Source organism: Crocodylus siamensis, chromosome 9 (assembly GCF_052110815.1).
Source record: "Crocodylus siamensis isolate JL-2025a chromosome 9, ASM5211081v1, whole genome shotgun sequence".
Taxonomy (NCBI): domain Eukaryota; kingdom Metazoa; phylum Chordata; order Crocodylia; family Crocodylidae; genus Crocodylus; species Crocodylus siamensis.
In genome coordinates, this window is record NC_143403.1 from 14704994 (window position 1) to 14724204 (window position 19211).

Here is a 19211-nt window from a genome sequence, read left to right on the forward strand (position 1 = left end):
ACTGTGCTCTAATATTGCTGCACATGTAGACGGTGACGCTTTACTGTGGAGCTGATTAGTCAGCTCCACAGTAAAGCACATGTGTAGATGCACTCACAGGCCGGATCCAGACAAGCCAGTCTGCAGCACAACACATTTAGGTGTTCCCCATACTGCTACCTTGCAGAGTAGGGGGGGGGGGGTTAACCCCGGGAGATCATGGGGTCAAAAAACTCATACAGAAAAAAGGCAATGTGTGCCACCCAAAACCGACTGCCTGATTCCAGCCAGGCTCCCAGCTGCAGGAGTGATGCCGCTGTAGCTTCCCCGACCCCAGGACCCCAGGTAAGGCTGCTGGGGTCAGCACAGATGTTCACGCTTGTCCATGCTTGTCTGGATGTGGACTTGTGTGGCCACAGAGTCCAGATTTCATGTCCTGACCCAATAAACCTAGAATAAGGACCAGAGCTTTTTTCACTGCATTTCAGACAGAGAGGAAAACAGGAAACAAAGGAATAGTGTTAGTCTGTGTCAGAAAGAGGAAAAGAAAAAAAAAAAAGAAAAGTCCCTTGCGAGCTGTAGGTCAGATGGTTGGTTTCCTAGCTTCTTACTGCTTCCTGACTCCCATTTCCTTGCTACTCTGAAAAGGAAAGACCTAAACAGAACTTCCTCTCCCCCTCAAGGGCATCCCCACTAGTTTTTTTTCCTACGTGACTGCTCTGGCAAGATTCTAGCTAAGCCTTGTCAGCACTTTTATGCCTCCAAAGTTCCTACTCTAGCCCCCACAGGCACATTTTGCCCATTGCATCCTTCATAAAAGCAAACTAGGGAAGAAGAAGATTCTGCGTGTAATCAGCATCCCCTGTCATGCACATACACGAACACCTGGTGGCACTCAATTCCAGTAATACTGAGAGAAAGAATTAGGTTGCATTGTTCCACATAGTACATTTTACAGTCAGAAATCTGCTTTTTCTATCATCTACTTGGACTCCACGGCACAGATCTACAGCTTGCCTCTATAGTGTTGTTGCATCAATTCACACCAGCATTATTAAGAAACCAGTTAATGCTACAGACATTTTCATGCCTTGACAGTGAACTCAAAGAAGAATGCCCACGTTCTTGCATGCTGTTAGCCTGCGAGGCTTGCTTTTACCAGCATTCCTGAGTGTGTCCCCAAGGCTTGTGGAGCCAGCTGAGATGACGATAAGAAGCCTTACATTCAGAAAGAAGTCACTGAATCGCTATCTCTTTCCAAAGAGGAGCTATGTGGAAGGGAATGATAAGATGTGGATGCCAGACAAGGCTAAGGAGAGCAGAAGAGACGGGGGACATTTGATTCAAATTCCTCTCGCTAATTTTGGTCCTTTTGGAAATAAGCAACATTAACGTCTATTGTTTTATAATGGAACCAGAATTGGGTCCTGCAGTGCTTTGTTTTAGAGGTGGCTTTCCAGATATTGGGAATATGGTCATTTTTAATAAAATTATTTACTGAAAACTAACAGAAGGAAAGTGTGGCAATCCCACAAAGGCCTTTTTTAAAACTTAAGCGAGAATAAAAAACAAACAATTCAAAGATACTAAGATTGCCGCCAGCTCCAAGCTTACCTGGCAAATACTGAACTGCTTATTTTTTCCCAGGCTGATAACTGCATCATGCCAGTGGCACCCTTGTCAGCTGCCTTTGTCATTCTGGGTGACAATATCATGCTCACACATGCTCTCTGCTATAAAATATTGCCATGTACCTGTACCAGCATAGGAGACCAAGACTTGAAAGTATTATCTGGCTGTCGCATCAATTCTTTTTTTGATCTTGGCTTAGGAATTTTGGTCCAGATTTCAAAAAGCGATCCCTGCTATTCTTTTTTTAAAGACTACGGCACTTAGAATGAGAGGTCACTTTTAAAAGTGAAGCTTTTAAAATCCCCTCCATCATCAACATGGAAATGGATCACAATCAACCACATGATGCTGTTGCAAGGGTTAATTAACACATGTACAGCCTTTGAGGATGTAACATGCTCAAGGAACAAGTATTAATGTTTATTTTAATTACTAGGGGTGGAAGGTTAATTTTTCTTCTTGGTCGTATCTCCAGTCAAACCTTCTGCACAGGCCACTGCTTCTGGTGTTGGTGTTGACAAATCTTGTGGGGTGCATTGTGGTGCTACAGGGCATCTCAGGAGATGATTAGTTATTTCTCATTACTTATAGCAGACTTTAAACACAAGACACTTCCCAGAATCCAAAAGAGTTTAGTGAAAGGACATTTTCCTGCCTGGCATAAACCTTGTTAACAGGAATATTCCCACTGACACTTAAAGACCTATTCATAGGTACTCTATCTGCACAGAAGATTTGGACACTACATTCAACATGTCACTGTAAGGGCGGGTGACAAAACACGGAGGACGTTATGAACAAAGGTTAGAGTAAAGTGATCATATGGTCATTCAGCATGTGCACATGCTGGATGGTCTTACAAGTTAGCCTTTTAATTATTTACGTAAAGCTGCATGTGCCCCTTAATTTACACACAGCCACCCAAAAACCTAAAAAGCTAACTCAAATTTCATATTGTAAGCAGGCTCCTTAAGCTAATTTCATTACAGACCTGCTAAATTCACGTGGCAGATAATATAGGCTAGGTAAAGCCAAAAAGCCCGAGGCTGTATCGATTCAGTCTTTGCAGGTTAGTCTAAAATACACAGATTAAATTGAAACAAATTCAGGAAATGCAGCCACATGCCTGCAGTGGCTCAGGCCAGAAGCCAGGGGGTGCTAGAGCACAGTTCTCTGAAAGTGTTCACTTCCTTTTCCTGCTTCCCCCAAGGTCTCAGGATTTGCAGTCCAGAATTACAGCAGTAGGATTCTGCAGAGTTGCTCATCGCTTCCTCTTCCTGCTCCCAGTGTAGCCAGAAGTAAATTTGGGGGATATTTAACCCCCTCCCTGGCCCCAAACTCCAGCCAGGGTTTGCCTGGAGGCGGGGGACAGTCCCCCCACCCCTGTAGACTGGGATGTATCTCCAGCCAGGCTTGTCTCCCCCACCCCTTTGTCAGCAAGCCCTCACTGCTCCAGCTAGGGAGCAGAGGGGTGGAACCAGGTCTGCTCTCTGGAGCAGACAGCATAGCCCAGAGCTGAAAAGCATTCTGGGATGCTGGGAGACTGTGATTTAACTTGAACCAGGAAGGGCTCTGAGAAGAAAGTTTCATAAACTGGTTTGAAACAAATCATTTAAATCCGATACTATGTTCAACCAGCTTTATCCTAAAACTGTTTCAGCCATTTTGAAATTGGTTTATGTGCACTAAGCTTCTGTTCTGTTACAGGATTAAACCAGTTTCTGATCACTTAAACCAAAAAAAGGGAGGAAGGAGGACCCAGGACACTATAGGCCAGTTAGTCTTACCTCAATCCTGGGTAAGCTTTTTGAGAGAATTATCCTGGTGCATATCCACAAGGGGCCAGCAGGGGAGATTATGCTTAGGGGCAACCAACACGGGTTCATTAGAGGCAGGTCCTGTCAGACCAACCTGGTGGCCTTCTATGACCAGGTCACCAAATCCTTAGATGCAGGGGTAGCAGTGGACGTAGTCTTTCTGGAATTTAGGAAGGCCTTTGACACTGTCTCTCACCCCATTCTCATTAAAAAACTGGGGGACTGTGGTGTCGACACCTACACAGTCAAATGGGTCACCAGATGGCTGGAGGGCCGCACCCAGAGAGTGGTGGTGGATGGGTCATTTCCGACCTGGAGGGATGTGGGCAGTAGGGTCTCCCAGGGCTCAGTCCTTGGGCCTGCACTGTTCAACATCTTCATCAGCGACTTGGACAAGGGGGTAAAAAGCACCTGTTCAAATTTGCTGATGACACTAAGATGTGGGGGGGATGTGGGCACACTAGAAGGAAGGAATAGGCTGCAATCAGACCTAGCCAGGTTACAGGGGTGGGCGCATGAGAACAGGATGGATTTCAACACTGACAAGTGCAAGGTGATGCACCTGAGGAGCAAGATCCAGCACCACACCTACAGGCTGGGGAGCTCCCTTCTCGTCAGTGTAGAGGCAGAGAAGGATCTTGGAGTCATCATTGATGCCAAAATGAACATGGGCCGGCAGTGTGGGGATGCAGTCAGGAAGGCCAACCACACCTTGTCATGCATCCACAGATGCATCATGAGCAGGTCCAAGGAGGTGATCCTCCCCCTCTATACGACACTGGTCAGGCCGCAGCTGGAGTACTGCATCCAGTTCTGGGCGCCGCACTTCAGGAGGGATGTGGACAACATGGAGAGGGTCCAGAGGAGGGCCACTCGTATGATCAGGGGGCAGCAGGGCAGGCCCTATGAGGAGAGGCGATGGGACCTGAACCTGTTCAGCCTCCACAAGAGAAGGCTGAGGGGGGATCCAGTGGCCTGTTACAAACTAGTCAGAGGGGACCAGCAGGCATTGGGGGAGTCCCTGTTCCCATGAGCACTACCAGGAGTGACCAGAAATAACAGTCACAAGCTGGCAGAGGGCAGATTCAGACTAGACATCAGGAGGCGCTACTTCATGGTCAGGGCGGCTAGGGTCTGGAACCAGCTTCCAAGAGAAGTGGTGCTGGCTCCTACCCTGGGGGTGTTTAAGAGGAGGTTGGATGAACACCTTGCTGGGGTCGTTTGACTCCAGTACTCTTTCCTGCCATGGCAGGGGGTCGGACTTGATGATCTGCCCAGGTCCCTTCCAACCCGACCAACTATGAAACTATGAAACTAATTTATGTGCAACTTCTGTCTCTAGCCTTAATGGTCCCCTCTGGCAATAGAAAAGTACAAAGAGAGGCCACCATTTAGTCAGGTGCTAAGTCAGGCTTTGATGTTCTCTGAACTTGATACTATCTACACGGAGTATGCTCAGTCATGCTTTTCAGGCACTTCAACCAGAGTCCTTTTGCATTGATCTATATCTGAACAGTTCAAAAGAAAGAGGCAAGAGCAGCTATAGCTTGAGTTGAAGAGTTAATGTTCCCTGAGTGGACTCAGAGGAAAAGACTCACCATATCTGAAGGACAGGTCCAGAAGGGGAATTATAATGCATGCTCTCTACTGTCTTACACTGTACAACAAATTCATGCAATACATTTTATTTTGATACCAAGCTGCTGTTGCCTAGTAAATACATGACTGACCCTATAGTCAATGAGGGGTTTCTAGCTATTAAAAATGGCAAGATCTGGTAATGGAATTATGATGACATCCTTAATACACAAGATCATAAGACACTACTCAGGATGTCATTCGCAAGCTGAACAGAAAAGAAGGGTCTTACGACAGATGTCTTAGAAGCAGCAAAGCTCCACAAACCAATGTTCTTCTAAAGGCAGCTTATCAATTGCTTCTAGTCTCTGCAACTGCTGTATTCTTCACTTTAAGCCTCAGGGTTTCTGGCTAGGAAGGATCCTGAGTGAATTTTTATTTTGTTCTAAAACTGTTTGGCTCCAAAAATCTATATTAATCCAGAACAAGAAAGTAGAAGAAAAAATGTGTGAAACTTAAACCAGACTAATCTGATAATTCGATGTTCCTGAAGGGAAATACAAGTCCTGAGATGTATATCTTAATGAACTGGAGAAACAATACTGAACGCTAAGTATCTCCACCGCACTGGAAGACCTCCTTATATTTACATGCTATATAAAAGATTTTTACTTACAGCTAATGGGGTAACTCAGCAAGCTAGAGATGTGACTGTGGAGGCTTACTGTCCTGAGGACTCCCGAGTCACTGAGCAATACTGTAGGCATGGAAGAATTGTAGCTTAAAGTCTCCTACTTCCCCCTACAAGCTCTAAGCAACTAGTTTCATAGAGTCCCTTTACCATGCTGATTTAGACCCCAGGCTCCACCTTGTCCTCCCCCCATCCCTTATCACATACAGGTGAGCATTAAAAAGGGAGCTCAGACTTCACCTGCCTTCAAAACTTTGGCCAACACAGCTGCACCTGTATGGAGAAGGGAGTAAATCAATCAGCAAACAGGATAGCACAGGTTATATTCTTCCTCAGGCTGGGAAGGAGAAGAAACCAGACTGTGATCTAGAGTCATAACCTGCTCTGTCCTGCTCCTGAGTCAATACAGCTACACAGCACCGCCAGGGTTTGTACCTGCTCAAATTGAGAGTTGCCACCCCATATTTACTTATTTATACCTTTTATATATATGGCATAGGAATGGGAGTATGTAAAGTTTCCCCTTAGTCCAAATTTTCCTCATTCAGCCCCACTGATTTTGCAGTTTCAGTGTTGGACTTTTTGCACTAAGTTTAAATCACTGCATGACATGTTGCAGCAAAACACAAATATTTAAGGCAAAGTTAAATCCCAGAAGGCACGTTCATGTTGGAAATGCTGATGCAAGCTGCAGTACAATACCACTACTGCAGGATGCTAGGCCTGGCAAGTCATTTACAACCAGGCTATAAAGTTTGTGCTGCATCTGAAATGGGTCTGGCTGCAACTCCCAACAAGCAAGCTCCATAACCCAGAAAACTCTATAGTTCTTGGTCTTATTCCTTTCTTCTCATTCTGAAGTGGTTTAGCACTTCTTCCCAGCTCCAGCCCCTATAAAGGCTCCCCATGTGCTTACACTCTACCTGGGAAACACTTCTGCCATGTGTAAATGAGAGCAAATGCATCTTGGGGCTCCCTTGACAAATAACTAAACTGGCTCCAGCTTCCACCTACCAGCTTGGAAACGCTGAACAGCTGATAGGAGAAGCAGACAAGCAAGAGACTGGAAGGAGGAAAGGGGACCACACTCCTTCCTAGTGGCCAGAATGGGGAGACAGCCCCACCACTGGGAATAGAAGAACCCATATCTTGCCTCCCCTCCCCTTCATCACATGACCTCAGTGGGAATACTGAAGGGAGGAGCCAGCTAGAGACTCAACCAGTAAATACAACTACAGAAGTAACCAGAGCTAGACCTTCAGCCACTCAGGCTAGATCTATATGGTGAAAAGGGCCAAGTGAGTAGCCCTTTCCATTGATGCTTGAACCTGAAATGAGATAGGGTAGACTTTTGAGCATGCTCCTAGCTGGCCCTCAGGGTGTTTTGCAGCTCTGTGATCGGTCTCAACAGACACCATGAGAGAGAGGATCACTTGAGTGCATGCCCAACCCATCAATTATGCCTATTTTATGGGCTCGGGTATAGGTGGAATTTCTCTTTCTCAGAAGTGCTTCTCGGCTTGTTCCAAAGGCCACACAAACATGGCCTTGAAGAACAGACTGCCATAGTGACAGGACATTCCTTATCTGGTGCTGACTGATGTTTGCTCCAATGCTCTTCTGCCCAGACCCTCCAGGTCTCTCAAACTTCACTCCACAACTGCCCTTCTTATCTGTGCCAGTACCGTGTCCTCCACACCTCCTTTATACAGCCCTGGGCTGGGCTGTTTGCTCCACAGAACAGGGCTGGCTATGCCTCTCTGCTCCCTGGGCTGGAGCTCCGGCAGAGTCTGCAGGGACAGCAGGTCTGCCTGGCTTCCCCCTGCAATTTTCCCCTTGCTGCTTGCTGCTCAAGCTGGGATCCCCACTCCTTCCCATCTCCCACATCATGGACCCCAGCCCCATGGACCCTAAGCACATGGTATGCTAGCTAATGCTGAGAGATGTTTGTCCATCTCCAATTTCACTGGGACAGGCGGACAGAACAGTGTCCACTTAAGGCTTTTTGGAGCTAATCAAAAGGTCAGCTGGTAATGTCGCTCCATTCCTTCCTGGGAAAGCTGTTTAACAAGAACTTGAACTAATGAGAAAGGGCTTTTATTTTGTTGATGGGCTAATAAATGATGTGTTATCAGCTCCCTGCTGGCTCCTTCCCCTGTCAGGTTTGTAGACAGTATGAAGAAGCAGGGAGAGGGAAATTGAAAAGCTTTGTATCTTCAATGGATGCATGCACTGCACACCCCCACGCCCCTTTGCCTCAGAGTGCTAACCCAGGGCTGGGGGCTGCAACACTTCTGCCCCTTGAGCAGCAAGCAGGGGAAAAGCCTAGGACTGTGCAGGCTGGGGTGGGTTTGAACCCCTCCCTAATCAGAGCATCCTGCTCATGGTCTGGTTACTCCTCCCCCCACCTCAGCTCAGCATTGTGGAAGGGAAGGGAGGGCTGCTCTTGTGTCCCCTCCCCCCGCTTCTAGCCTGAGCCACTGCAGCCATGTGCCTGCATTTCCTCAGTCCAGAGGGAATATCTGCACAGTTGCAAACTGATTCAATCTAGGCAGGTTAGACTAACCTGCAAAGATTGAATCCATTCAGGCTCAAGCTTTTTGAATGTCTGTCCCTAGCCAATAGGGTTAATCAGTTGACCATTAAGCTCTACCATGATAAACAAAATGTAACGTATGCAATTAAAGCACTGTTTTGGGGTATCATGAAAAAAACAGAATTTCCCCATTCAGTAGTGCTTGCAGAGTGTGTATAAACAATAAAGTTACTAGAGGAAGACAAGGCAGTCATACACTTGTGAAAACTTAGACACGGGATGTATATGCAAAGGAAGGGCAAATATCCCCCTGACCTCCATTACTTTGGCAATACTCAATGCAACTCCCATCTTACACAACAGCAAGTGTTGCACAAAAAAAAGCAGACTCTTACCGACACCACATAACCTCTCTCACAGTTTGGATCAGCAGGTAGCAATAATCCAAATGTTTTATAATTCTGTCTCCATCCCAGGGGAGCTGCTCGTCTGATCCCTCCCGGATGTGCCACCACCTGATCTACCTTAATGATTCAGCTTTATTAAGGTACTGAGTAGGCAGGGCCCCAGGGGAGTCCACTCAGCAAGTCATCTGTGACAGCTCTTACTTCACCTCTCACAGCCAAATTCTCTGCCTGCATTGTCTCTTGCAGTAAGATCCTCACAAAAACAATTCCAGAAGTCCATAGAACCCTTAAGCAACTTCCTGGCTACTTAGAAATACCAAGAAAGACTTCTTTCTCCTAGTCTACAGAACCCAAGTTGATAAGTAAAGCTATTAAAGCTCTCTCATACACACACGCACCCTCTTACATCCATATGTATACATAGTGAGAGGTGTGTGTGTGTGTGTATACACATTAGTGTGTATGTAGGGTGAACTCTCAAGTGTCATTCCAGAGATCTGGGATAGCTAAACAATGCAAATGAAGCTCTCTGTGGTAGCATTTTCCCCTTTTCACTAAAACAGTTCTTCCCTCCCTCTCCCATCCTTTCCCCAAGATTCTGGTCATAGGGCATACATATATAACAATTTAAATACATTTTGCTTTTGGTTTATATTAAGTGCAACAGCCACTCAGGGTCCCTCACATGACGCACTCCTGTAATCCAGGGATAGCTGAGTACACAGCTAAAGTGGAAAGAAAAAAAATGTACAAAATATCTTAAGTAACTGAGACATATTTTCATTTTGTTGTCAGTTCACATTGCCAGAAATAAAGTGATTTTGAAAGTAATATCGAATCAGTCTAATAATATTGTCCTCGGCATGGCTTTGAAATCCATTTATGAAGCCCCTACTGGTAGAGCAAATATGTAATTACAACCAACGACGAGTACAGCGCCAGACTAAATACCGCTATGAGGCAGCATGTTAAATAATGCATTGATAGCTGTTTTTTATTGAATACATGTTCCTTTCGTCTGCGCTGTGTTTTGACGAAAACATCAGTAAGGATAAATATAAATGTGTGTGTGTTCTAAGGCTGCAGTATTGCCCTCCATAGCACGTCATGCCACGGCACTCAGCACGTTACTAATGAATCCTCTCCATTGCCCTTGAGGTGTAAGATGCTTCCAAAGGAGCTGAATTGCTGCCTCCAGCCCCTCTGCACTATCCAAGAGACCTGAACTGGTACTCATGGGGGGAGCTAAAGGAATGAGGTAGTATGCATGTTCCCTTCCCCCACCTCCCCCCCTGCAAACACTCACACGAAGCAGTACATGAAGGGTCTCCTGAAACTCCCCCTCAGCCTCACTGAGCCTGCCAGTGGCAAGATGATGGATTGCTTGTGTCGTACTGTTCCAGCACCCCATCTTACAAAAAAAATTAACCCAAAACCCCAAGAACCTGACACTACTGTCCTTCTCTTCCTATAGGAATCCCGCCCATTCACATGCAAAAATAGCATGCATTTGCTGTGTTTCCTATTCCTTGGCATTATTCACTTCTCCACCCTATGCTTTACCTCCCTTCTTGCCTCCCTGCTTTTCCAGTGACATTTTTTCTCCCTCCATAGACAGAAAATGTGACGTATCAAGCCTCATCAGCAATCTTCTTATCAATGCCCCCCATGCCAGGTGCACATGTATGGCAGCTGCAAATGTTTGCTTTGTGCTATGTCACCAAAACAACAGAGTAAAAGAACCCAAAAAAATAAATAAATAAAAAAGATCAGTAGCAAAGCAGTGATGCCAGCTATTTTCTGGATCATTATCATGAAAACATCTGTTTTGCTGGTGTGTTTCAAGGTAACATGTTCCATTATGACAGCTCGGAGGCATATCCTGCCACTTTTAAATGCGATTGTAGTCAGGGAACTGACAAGGTAAAAATGACATTGTAAGTCTCCATATTTATCCTCACTCAGTGATTCGGAAATCAAGTTTGCTTTGTTTACAAGATAAACAATGTTTTATTCTCCCTGGCAGCACTGCAAGCACAAATCTGAAAGCTGAAAATCTACTCGAGTTCTCTCTCGTTCTTAAATCTGTTGGGAGGCTGTAGCCAATGCTTTTGGCAGCAGAATGTGTTGCCATGATTCATGCCTTGGTTAACTTGAGACTAGACTACTATGGTGCACTATATATATAATCTTGTCAATACTAGCAAATGAATACCCCTAACTCACCTCTCTGGTGCACTTGCCTCCTGTCTGAGCAGGGCCGAAAACAACTGCAAATAATCCTGAGCCCTGTCTGTATTCAGAGTGCTACCAGTAATGGAGCTAAAAAAGAAAAAGAGAGTGGGGGGGAGAAATGCCTCCCACCTCTCAAAAGGTCACAGTTCTGCCTGTGTAAACACTGCCCAATTGTTTTATACTTTAAATCTACTCCCAAACTTATGCTCATGGACCACGTTGCGGTCATTTTAGGAGGTGGCGTATCATACCACATTCATACACTTAATCTTTCAGTTTCCAGGGAAAGTTTCAGGTATTAGTTTTGACCTATAAACCCCTTTAAAACCTGCATCATGCTGTGTTGAGACACATGAGTTGCTGCAATTAGCAGAGGAGCTGGAGCCATGCCCAGTTAAAAATAAAGGGGTTGCTGAAAGGGCACCCTTTGTGCCAGCCCTTCAGCACTGAAACTCGTTCTGCCACCCTGGCTCTGACAAAGTCTACTTTTGCCACCTGGGGTATGGTTTAAATGCTTTATGGGAGGGGGCAGCAACCTATGGTTTCACAGGCCACAACTGGTCCTTGAAGAGTTTGGAATAGGACTGATCTGGCTGCAGCAAGCCCTCTAAGCCAGTGTCAGCTGGGTTCTCCCCTTGTCTGCCTCAAGTCCCCCATCTCAGGAGACCTTGCTGCTGCAGAAGGATGTGTCACCGCAGTCCATCTTTGTGACTGGAGGGATGTGCTCATTGCTTAAGCTTCAGATGGCTTCTGTTTTCAGTGACTGTGCCGGGTTAACAAACACTTTAAGGGAGATGGATTTAGCTTCCCTTTTGATTAGTTGCTTTCTATTTGATGAGCCTGAGGCCAGACAAGGTCTTATCCCACAGGCTATATTATCCTTAAAAAGCTTTAAAAAAAAAAAAAACTGGGGAGGGGGGACCTGATGATTTATCTTTTTGATGGATTTTAAACTCCTGTCACATTTCTGTTAAAAAAAAAGCCAACCACAAAGTGGACTGCACAAACAGAAATACTGTAGCTATGCCATGGAGTAACCCTTCCACTCCACCCAGCACTGGTAGTTCTCAGCTGAGGCACCGTGTCCAGGTTTGGGTATCACACTTTAAGAGAGAGTCCAAAGCAGAGCAACAAAAAATGATCAGGGGGCTTAGACACACGACTTATGAGGAGGGATTATAGGAAGTGTTTTTTAAAGAAGAATGAGAGGAGACGTGATAACAGCCTCCAAATAAGTCAAAGATTACTGCAAGCGGGATGGTTATAAACTATACAACATGTATACTGGGGATAGAGTGAGAAATAATGGACTTACATTTCAGCAAAGGGAGATTTAGAGTAAAAATCTTTCTAAGTCATAAGGAGAGGTAAGCCTTGGAACAGCTTACCTTAGGAGGTTATGGAATTGTCATTATTGCTGGGTTTTAAGAACAGGTCAGAGAAAATATCAGTCAGGAACAGGTTAGGTATAGGTGATCCTGCCTTGAGTCATGGACTAAATCACCTGTCTAGGTCCTTCCCATCCATACCTCTTATTTTCTATTATTCTATTTTAATTTAGCCCCAATCTTTAAAAGAACGGACAAAAGCTCCAGTGCTGAGGGTGCTGTTTGAAGCACTGTAGTGATTTGACCCACCAACAGTGCAGTGACTTGCTGTCATAAATCAAAGTACATAGATGAGATTGAATAAAATCTCACCGTGTAGATCTATGCTCAGGCCACCTCTGTCAACGCTGATGGCATCACATTCCAAAACAAATTTTAAATAGGGGTTTAATCCAGGGTCTCACTTTCCACCCACAATCAACTGTGAACAAAGATAGTAGAAGGCAGATGTTCCACCAAAAAAGGCTGATAGTTAAAAACAACTGCTTGATTTCTGGAAATTACTTTTTTAAAACACTCCACTAGTTTGGGTGGTCCAGTGTACAAATGCCCCAATTAACTGCTATTTTTTGAGATACCATGTCCCCAGAAAGTGAGTGCCTAGAGTGAGTGACCTTAAAACAGCAAAAACAAAGGTAACAAGACTTGAAGACTATGATACTTCTCAGGTTTAAAACTGGGCTGCTTTTTTAAAAAGCTGAATCCCAGGCTACCTTTACCTATCATCTAGAACTGAACAGCAGCACAGACTCAATGCATTTCCCTTACAAGTCGCTTTTAAAAGCTGTAGATTTCTTGGAACAGCTTTGCCAAGCTCAGGTTGTTTGAATGAAACTATACGGAAATACATGAGGAGTAAGGAACGATAGTATCTTGTATGCTGACCAGAGATCTAAATGGTGTTGGAAATATCAACATAAGATCAGCCTCCTTTCTAATACTGGATGTAGCATTACAAAGTGAAAACGTGGACACTGAAACTGCAGTGTTTTTCACTGAGCCTGCTGCAACTGTTTTGTGACAGCTTTGGAAAGCTACCCTTGTGGTTTGCACACCAGAAAGAGGGACAGATGGATGCAACTGACTTAATGATGCTTGTAGTTTTCACAGAAATCATATTTCATGAAACCAGTAACCCCAAAGATAGGAGAAAAATATTTTTAAAGTAAAGCATCCTAACAGTGACACTGGGTGTTTGAAAACATTCGGAAACCAACGGCGGAGTATTTCACATACAAAATCATCCTGTGCGGACTTTTGTCACATTTCTAGAAAGTACCAACAGGTCTGGTGGGTCTTTGGACAGGAAATCTCCAGGGGAAATGTAGTATCCAGCAGGAAACAGTGTGGGTGATATCAGGCCAGATACTCAGTTGAAATACAGAAATATGGTTCCATTAAGGTCAGTGATTTTATACCCTCCAGTGACGTGGCCCATGGTTTTCAGCATCAAAGCACGCAAGGTAGGTCTTAAAATGAGAAGAAACTGAATCAGGGATGTATTTAGATAGAATGCAATTTCCTGAGTTGGAATTTGGCCATGGCATTAGATAAGCCTATCACATTCCATTTGCTAAAGAATGAATCTTTCAATTGAGCACAGATGAAACGGGCTTCAGTTTTTAAAACTGAAATGCACTCGCAGCCCTTTGGAGAGTCTCCTATCACTACTCAAATGTGGATTTCAGATCCACTCAGTGTGTTAATAACAGAAATAAATGCAGTTTGGAAAGCTGAACCCAAGATGCATCTCTTAATCCATTGGAAAGAACTAATAACTACAGATGAGATGATGTGTGGCTGTCTCATAGCAACTTCTTCTGTTGCACAAAACAGAATAATCAAATTAGCCTTGGAAGTGATATGCTGGAAAGGTCACCCTTAGAGTATGTGTGCGGCAGGAGTTGTCAGTATGCGTTAATAGGTGTTGTTTAATTTTAAAAGACTGTTTTTAATTGTACCCAGTCACTAGTGATCAACCAGATCAATGGAACAACCAGAGCAAAGCAATTCCTGGAGAACTCACCTGAGCTTTCACACAGGACAACAGAAAACTTATTTTTCAGGGAAATGACCAATAAAGTCAGGACATACTGTCCCATGGTTTCATTGGCCTATGTTTGTGAGCCCTGATCAACTCTTTGGCTAATCAGAGGCAAGCTCTAGCTTTGGGTTAATCACAAACCTGTTGTTCCAGGGCTGTGCCCAGGATTTAAGGAAGCCAATAGAAATCCCCCCACTAATGTCAATATGCATTATGCCACACCTTAAAGGAGCTACAGCTGCAGAAATATGGTTAAATCCTACTTTGTTTTATGGGCTCAAATGGCTTGTGCACTATTTAACTGTCATTTTGGGCATGTACGCACAGCTTAAGATTCAGTCTTGCGCACACCACTCAACTGAGCACAGGATATCTGTGGGGCAGGTACACCAGGAAATATTTACACTTAAGTGCACACACAGGGCTGGATAACTCCAGTAACTTAGTTGCTGAAAAAACATGACTAACTGGTGCTACATCCCTCAGAAGTAAGAGGAGAGCCCTGAGCTTTTAGCCCAATAGCCTAGTGGTTAGGACACTTGCTGAAGATCCAGATTCTAGGCCCCTCTCAGCCAAACAGGGTTTGAAGCTGCCTTTCCTGCCCCCAAGCAAAGCTCTAAGCAGGGGCCAAGGGCTGGGCATTATCCAGACCACTCTCCAATCCTCTTCTTTAAGCTGGCCTACAGCCTCTTGTATTTATTATTCATTGGATAGAATGAATAAATGGCACTGGGGAAGTTTCTTCCACACTGGGAGCAAGGGTCAAAGGTAGAAACCCTCCCGCCCTCCCAGTCTCAATATCTCACTGAGACCCCTCTTTGCTCTCACTGGCCCCTCATATCTTCCCTTTTGGACTGCCCAGTGCACCAACCTCAAAAGGACAGCTGGAGAAGGGCCTGGGTAGTACCTATGTCATAGCCTGGTGTTTAAAGTACTTTGCTAGGAAGCAAGAGATGCAGGTTCAAATGACCTGGTGGGGAGGCTAGAACCTGAGTCTCTAAGACTAGGGACAGGCATTCAAAAAGCCTACACCTGTACTGATTCAATCTTTGCACGTTAGTCTAACCTGCCTGGATTGAATCAGTTTACAACTGTACAGACATTCCCTCTGGGCTGCAGAAATGCAGGCACATGCTAGAAGCCGGGGTGCTAGAGTAGCCTTTCCTACTGTGAGGGAGTGGGGCCTAGGAGCGTCCGTGAACTCCCTAGCGCCCCCTACCATCACTCACGGTGGACTCAGCACCCTCAGAATCTCGCCAGCCACAACTTTGATCTTGAATGGTTAAATGGGAGGCTGCCTTTGTTCCCCTGGTGAACGGTATGCGTGTTCTTGCCCCTACTCCAAATGGGGCGCCTCCGTGCACCCCTCCCTTAAGGGGTAGGCGTGCCTCCAAACCTCCCCTTTAGCACGTCCCAAGCCTCACAGCTGTTCCATGGGACGTTGTACAGTCCCCTGCTCCTCAGGTGCTCTCTCCCTGGCACCCTGGGCTCGTCGCCCGCCTGGCACCCCCTGGGCCGGGCTCCTACCCACTGGCCTGTTACCGGTGCCTTGGGCCTGTCTCTCCGCTGTCTGGCTCCTACCGGCACCCCTGGGCCTGGCTTGTCGCCGCCGCCCTAGCTTCCACTATTCACTTCAATGTCCTGCTACTGGTCAATATCGAATTGGGCTCAGGTGGCCGGAGCCTTACCTGGCCTCCCCGACCCCACTGGGTCTTTACCAAGAATACCGGGTTGGGCTCAGGCGGCCGGAGCCTTACCTGGCCTCCCTGGCCCTACTGGGTCTTTATCAATCAGAGCCTGCCCCACTCTGGGGCCTGTGCCGTGCCCGCCTCCCCACTCTGGGGCTACAACCCCCACACAGCAAGCGCCCTCCTGGCACTCCTTATACTGTGCCCGCTGTGGCACTGTGCCCCTAATGGGCACCGGGAACCCCCAAGCTGCTGGGGAGCTCCCGTGAGGCCTCCTCACTCCCCTACAGCCTCACCCGGTCCTCTGGATGTACTATAACCAAGATGCCAGCCACCTGGCTTCAACATAAAACACAGAGCCTCCTGCTCATAACCTAAACACTGAGCCCCCCTCACCAGGGCCTCCAACCCTACCTTTCATCAAGGGGCTCTCATACCCGGCATCATCGCAGCCAGTCAGCCCCACAAGGCTGCCACTACCAATTCAGGCTGCTCCTGCAGCTGCCAGAAGGGAACTGCTAGTCAGGCTCCGGCCTGGGCTGTTTATAAAGGCCCAGCCCTGCCCCCTTCTGGCCACCTGACCCACCTGGTTGCCCTGGCAACCGGCACCTGAGCTGCCCGGTTGATTGGCAGCTCAGTTCCTTTTACTTCTATGGCACAGGACACCTTACTGCTCCTGTGACACCTACCCTTCTACAGTGCTGAGCTGAAGCGGGGTTTAGCCAGGCTCTGGCAGGACACTCTGATTAGGGAGGGGTATAAACCCCCACCCTGGCCTGCACAATCCCAGGCTTTTTCCCACTCACTGCTCAAGGGACAGGAGTGTTGCCAGACCCCAGACTCCAGCTAGCACTCTGAGGCAAGGAGGGTGGGAGAGGTGTGCAGTGCATATATCTGTTGATGATACTGAGTTGTTCAGCCTCCCTATCCCTGCTTCTTCATACTGTCTGCAAACCTGACAGGGGAGGCAGCCAGCAGGGGGCTGATATCACAGTGTTTATCAGCCCATCAACAAAACAAAAGCCTCTCACATTAGTACAGGCTCTTCTTAAACACCATTTTCCCAGGAAGGAATGGAGCGACATTACCAGCTGACCTGTTGATTAGCTCCAAAAAGCCCTAAGTAGACATTGTTCTGCCTGCCTGTCCCAATGAAATTGGAGACACACATACAGACACCTCTCAGCATTAGCTAGAGTCCATGGGGCGGGGGTCTGTGCTATGGGAGATGAGTAGGAGGTGGGAATCCCTGCTTGAGCGGTGAGCAGCAAGAGGTGGGGGGATAGGGGGAAGCCAGGCAGAGCCTGCTGTGCCTGCAATCTCTGCTAGAGCTCTGGGTCTGCAGGAGCTCTGGATAGAAAGCAGAAGGGCGGGGCCAGCCCTGTTCTTTGGAGCAGAGAGCCCAGCCCAGCCCAGCCCAGTCCAGGGCTGCAAAGCATCTGGGATGCTGGGGGACTCTGGTTTAATTTAAACCAAGAACGGGTCTGGAACAGACATTGCATGAAGCAAATCAGTTAAGCCTGATACTACGTTCAACTAGGTTTATCTCAAACCAGTTTTAGCCATTTTGAAACTGGTTTATGTGCACTAAACTTATGTTCTGTTACAGGTTTAAACCATTTTCTGACCATTTAAACTGGTTTATGTGTAATGTCTGCCCTAGCCTCAGGAGTTAGAACCTGAGGGCCTTGTATCTGAAAGTGAGCAGGTCAATCCTACATTTTACTTCCAGCAGGTACATAGTATAGGATGTTTCTTTTTCATCACAGGGTAAATCAGAATGCTGACCTGTGTGTAAGTCCCAAAAATGGTTGTGCACATACTATTTAGTCACATGAAGAAAAACAGGATTTAGTCATACGTGTTTACAGTATTTTATCTATTCTCCTGAATGCTGATGCCCTTTTAGGCACTAAGGAACCTACAGCTGTTTCCTTCCTACTTGTTATTATTCATCAATAACTCCCACAGTGGTGGAGTTTTACCTCTGTAGTTTGGGGTCTTTTTTTCAATTTTGTATGAGCTCTCCTCTTAATTATCCCTCTTCCCATGGAATTCACATTAGTTTTCACTCTCCTGTGCCCATGATTAGTCTTTCATTAATCTACTACCCTGGCTGCTTCTCTATAATTTTATCTTTGTTTGAGAATCTTTGGTCAGGTTAGGCATTGACTCTCATATTAATGCACTAAACTCTTACCTGTAGTTTTACCAACCTTTTCAAGAGTACAAGAGACTAATTTCTGCTGTCCTCCATTTGATATCTTTTGATTAACTAAGACCATACCACTTTTTGTTCTATGTGCTGTATTAAGTGCTATGCCAAAGGTATCACAAAGTTTTATCTGCCTCTTTCTTCTCACAGTGTTTTACCCTGTATACCTCCAAAGAATACATTTCTTTTTCCACTCTTCTCTGTGTTCCTTTGTCCTTAAGCCTACCTTACATTTTTCTACAAACAATTGCATAAGCCACTTAGCTGCCCTGGTTCACAGTCTCTCCAATTCATTTATTGCTGTGAGATTTTATATTAACTGCCAGTTTTATCGTCTTACTGCATGTTGCTTTTTGCAGGTCGGTGTTGTTTAAAATCTACTTTAATACAGAAAAATATGTTACACTGCTGTAAGGGTTTGCCTGACATTTTAACCATTCAAGATTTAAAAAGAAAATTCATGTCTCACTTTACAAAAGAATCAATCTGGCAGGATATAAAGAGATGCTACTGGAGGTTACTGATCAGATCTTTTTAATGACAGCTTTACTAAGTTTGAACCAGCCACCTTCAGAATCTTTTCCTCTCTCCACTATCTTGCACTCTTGTCAACAATTCCTCTTCTAAAATGGAGTCCACAGCTCAGAAGAGTGACAAAAGTACCCAGGGCCCAAATCTGTCCTCTTCTATGTCTATGCAATTCTAGTGAAGTCAGTGGGATTGCAGCAGTTTGACTGACAGTCTAATATAGTCTCCTATAGTTCAAATCCCTGTCTCCAGCTCTCTCTACATATCATGGGGTGATGTCCCCAACTCTAGTGGGGAAGAAATGCTTTGTGCTGCTCAGGTGTGCATGTACATTCTGCCTTGCACTGGAAGATACTGCATTTGTATGGGCCTGATAGATGAAAGAAGAATAGCTGTGTTGCTCTGGGAGAGGCACTACTTTGCCTTTTTCTAACAATAGAGAGCTTTAATTGTCTGAAAGAATAAAATGTAAT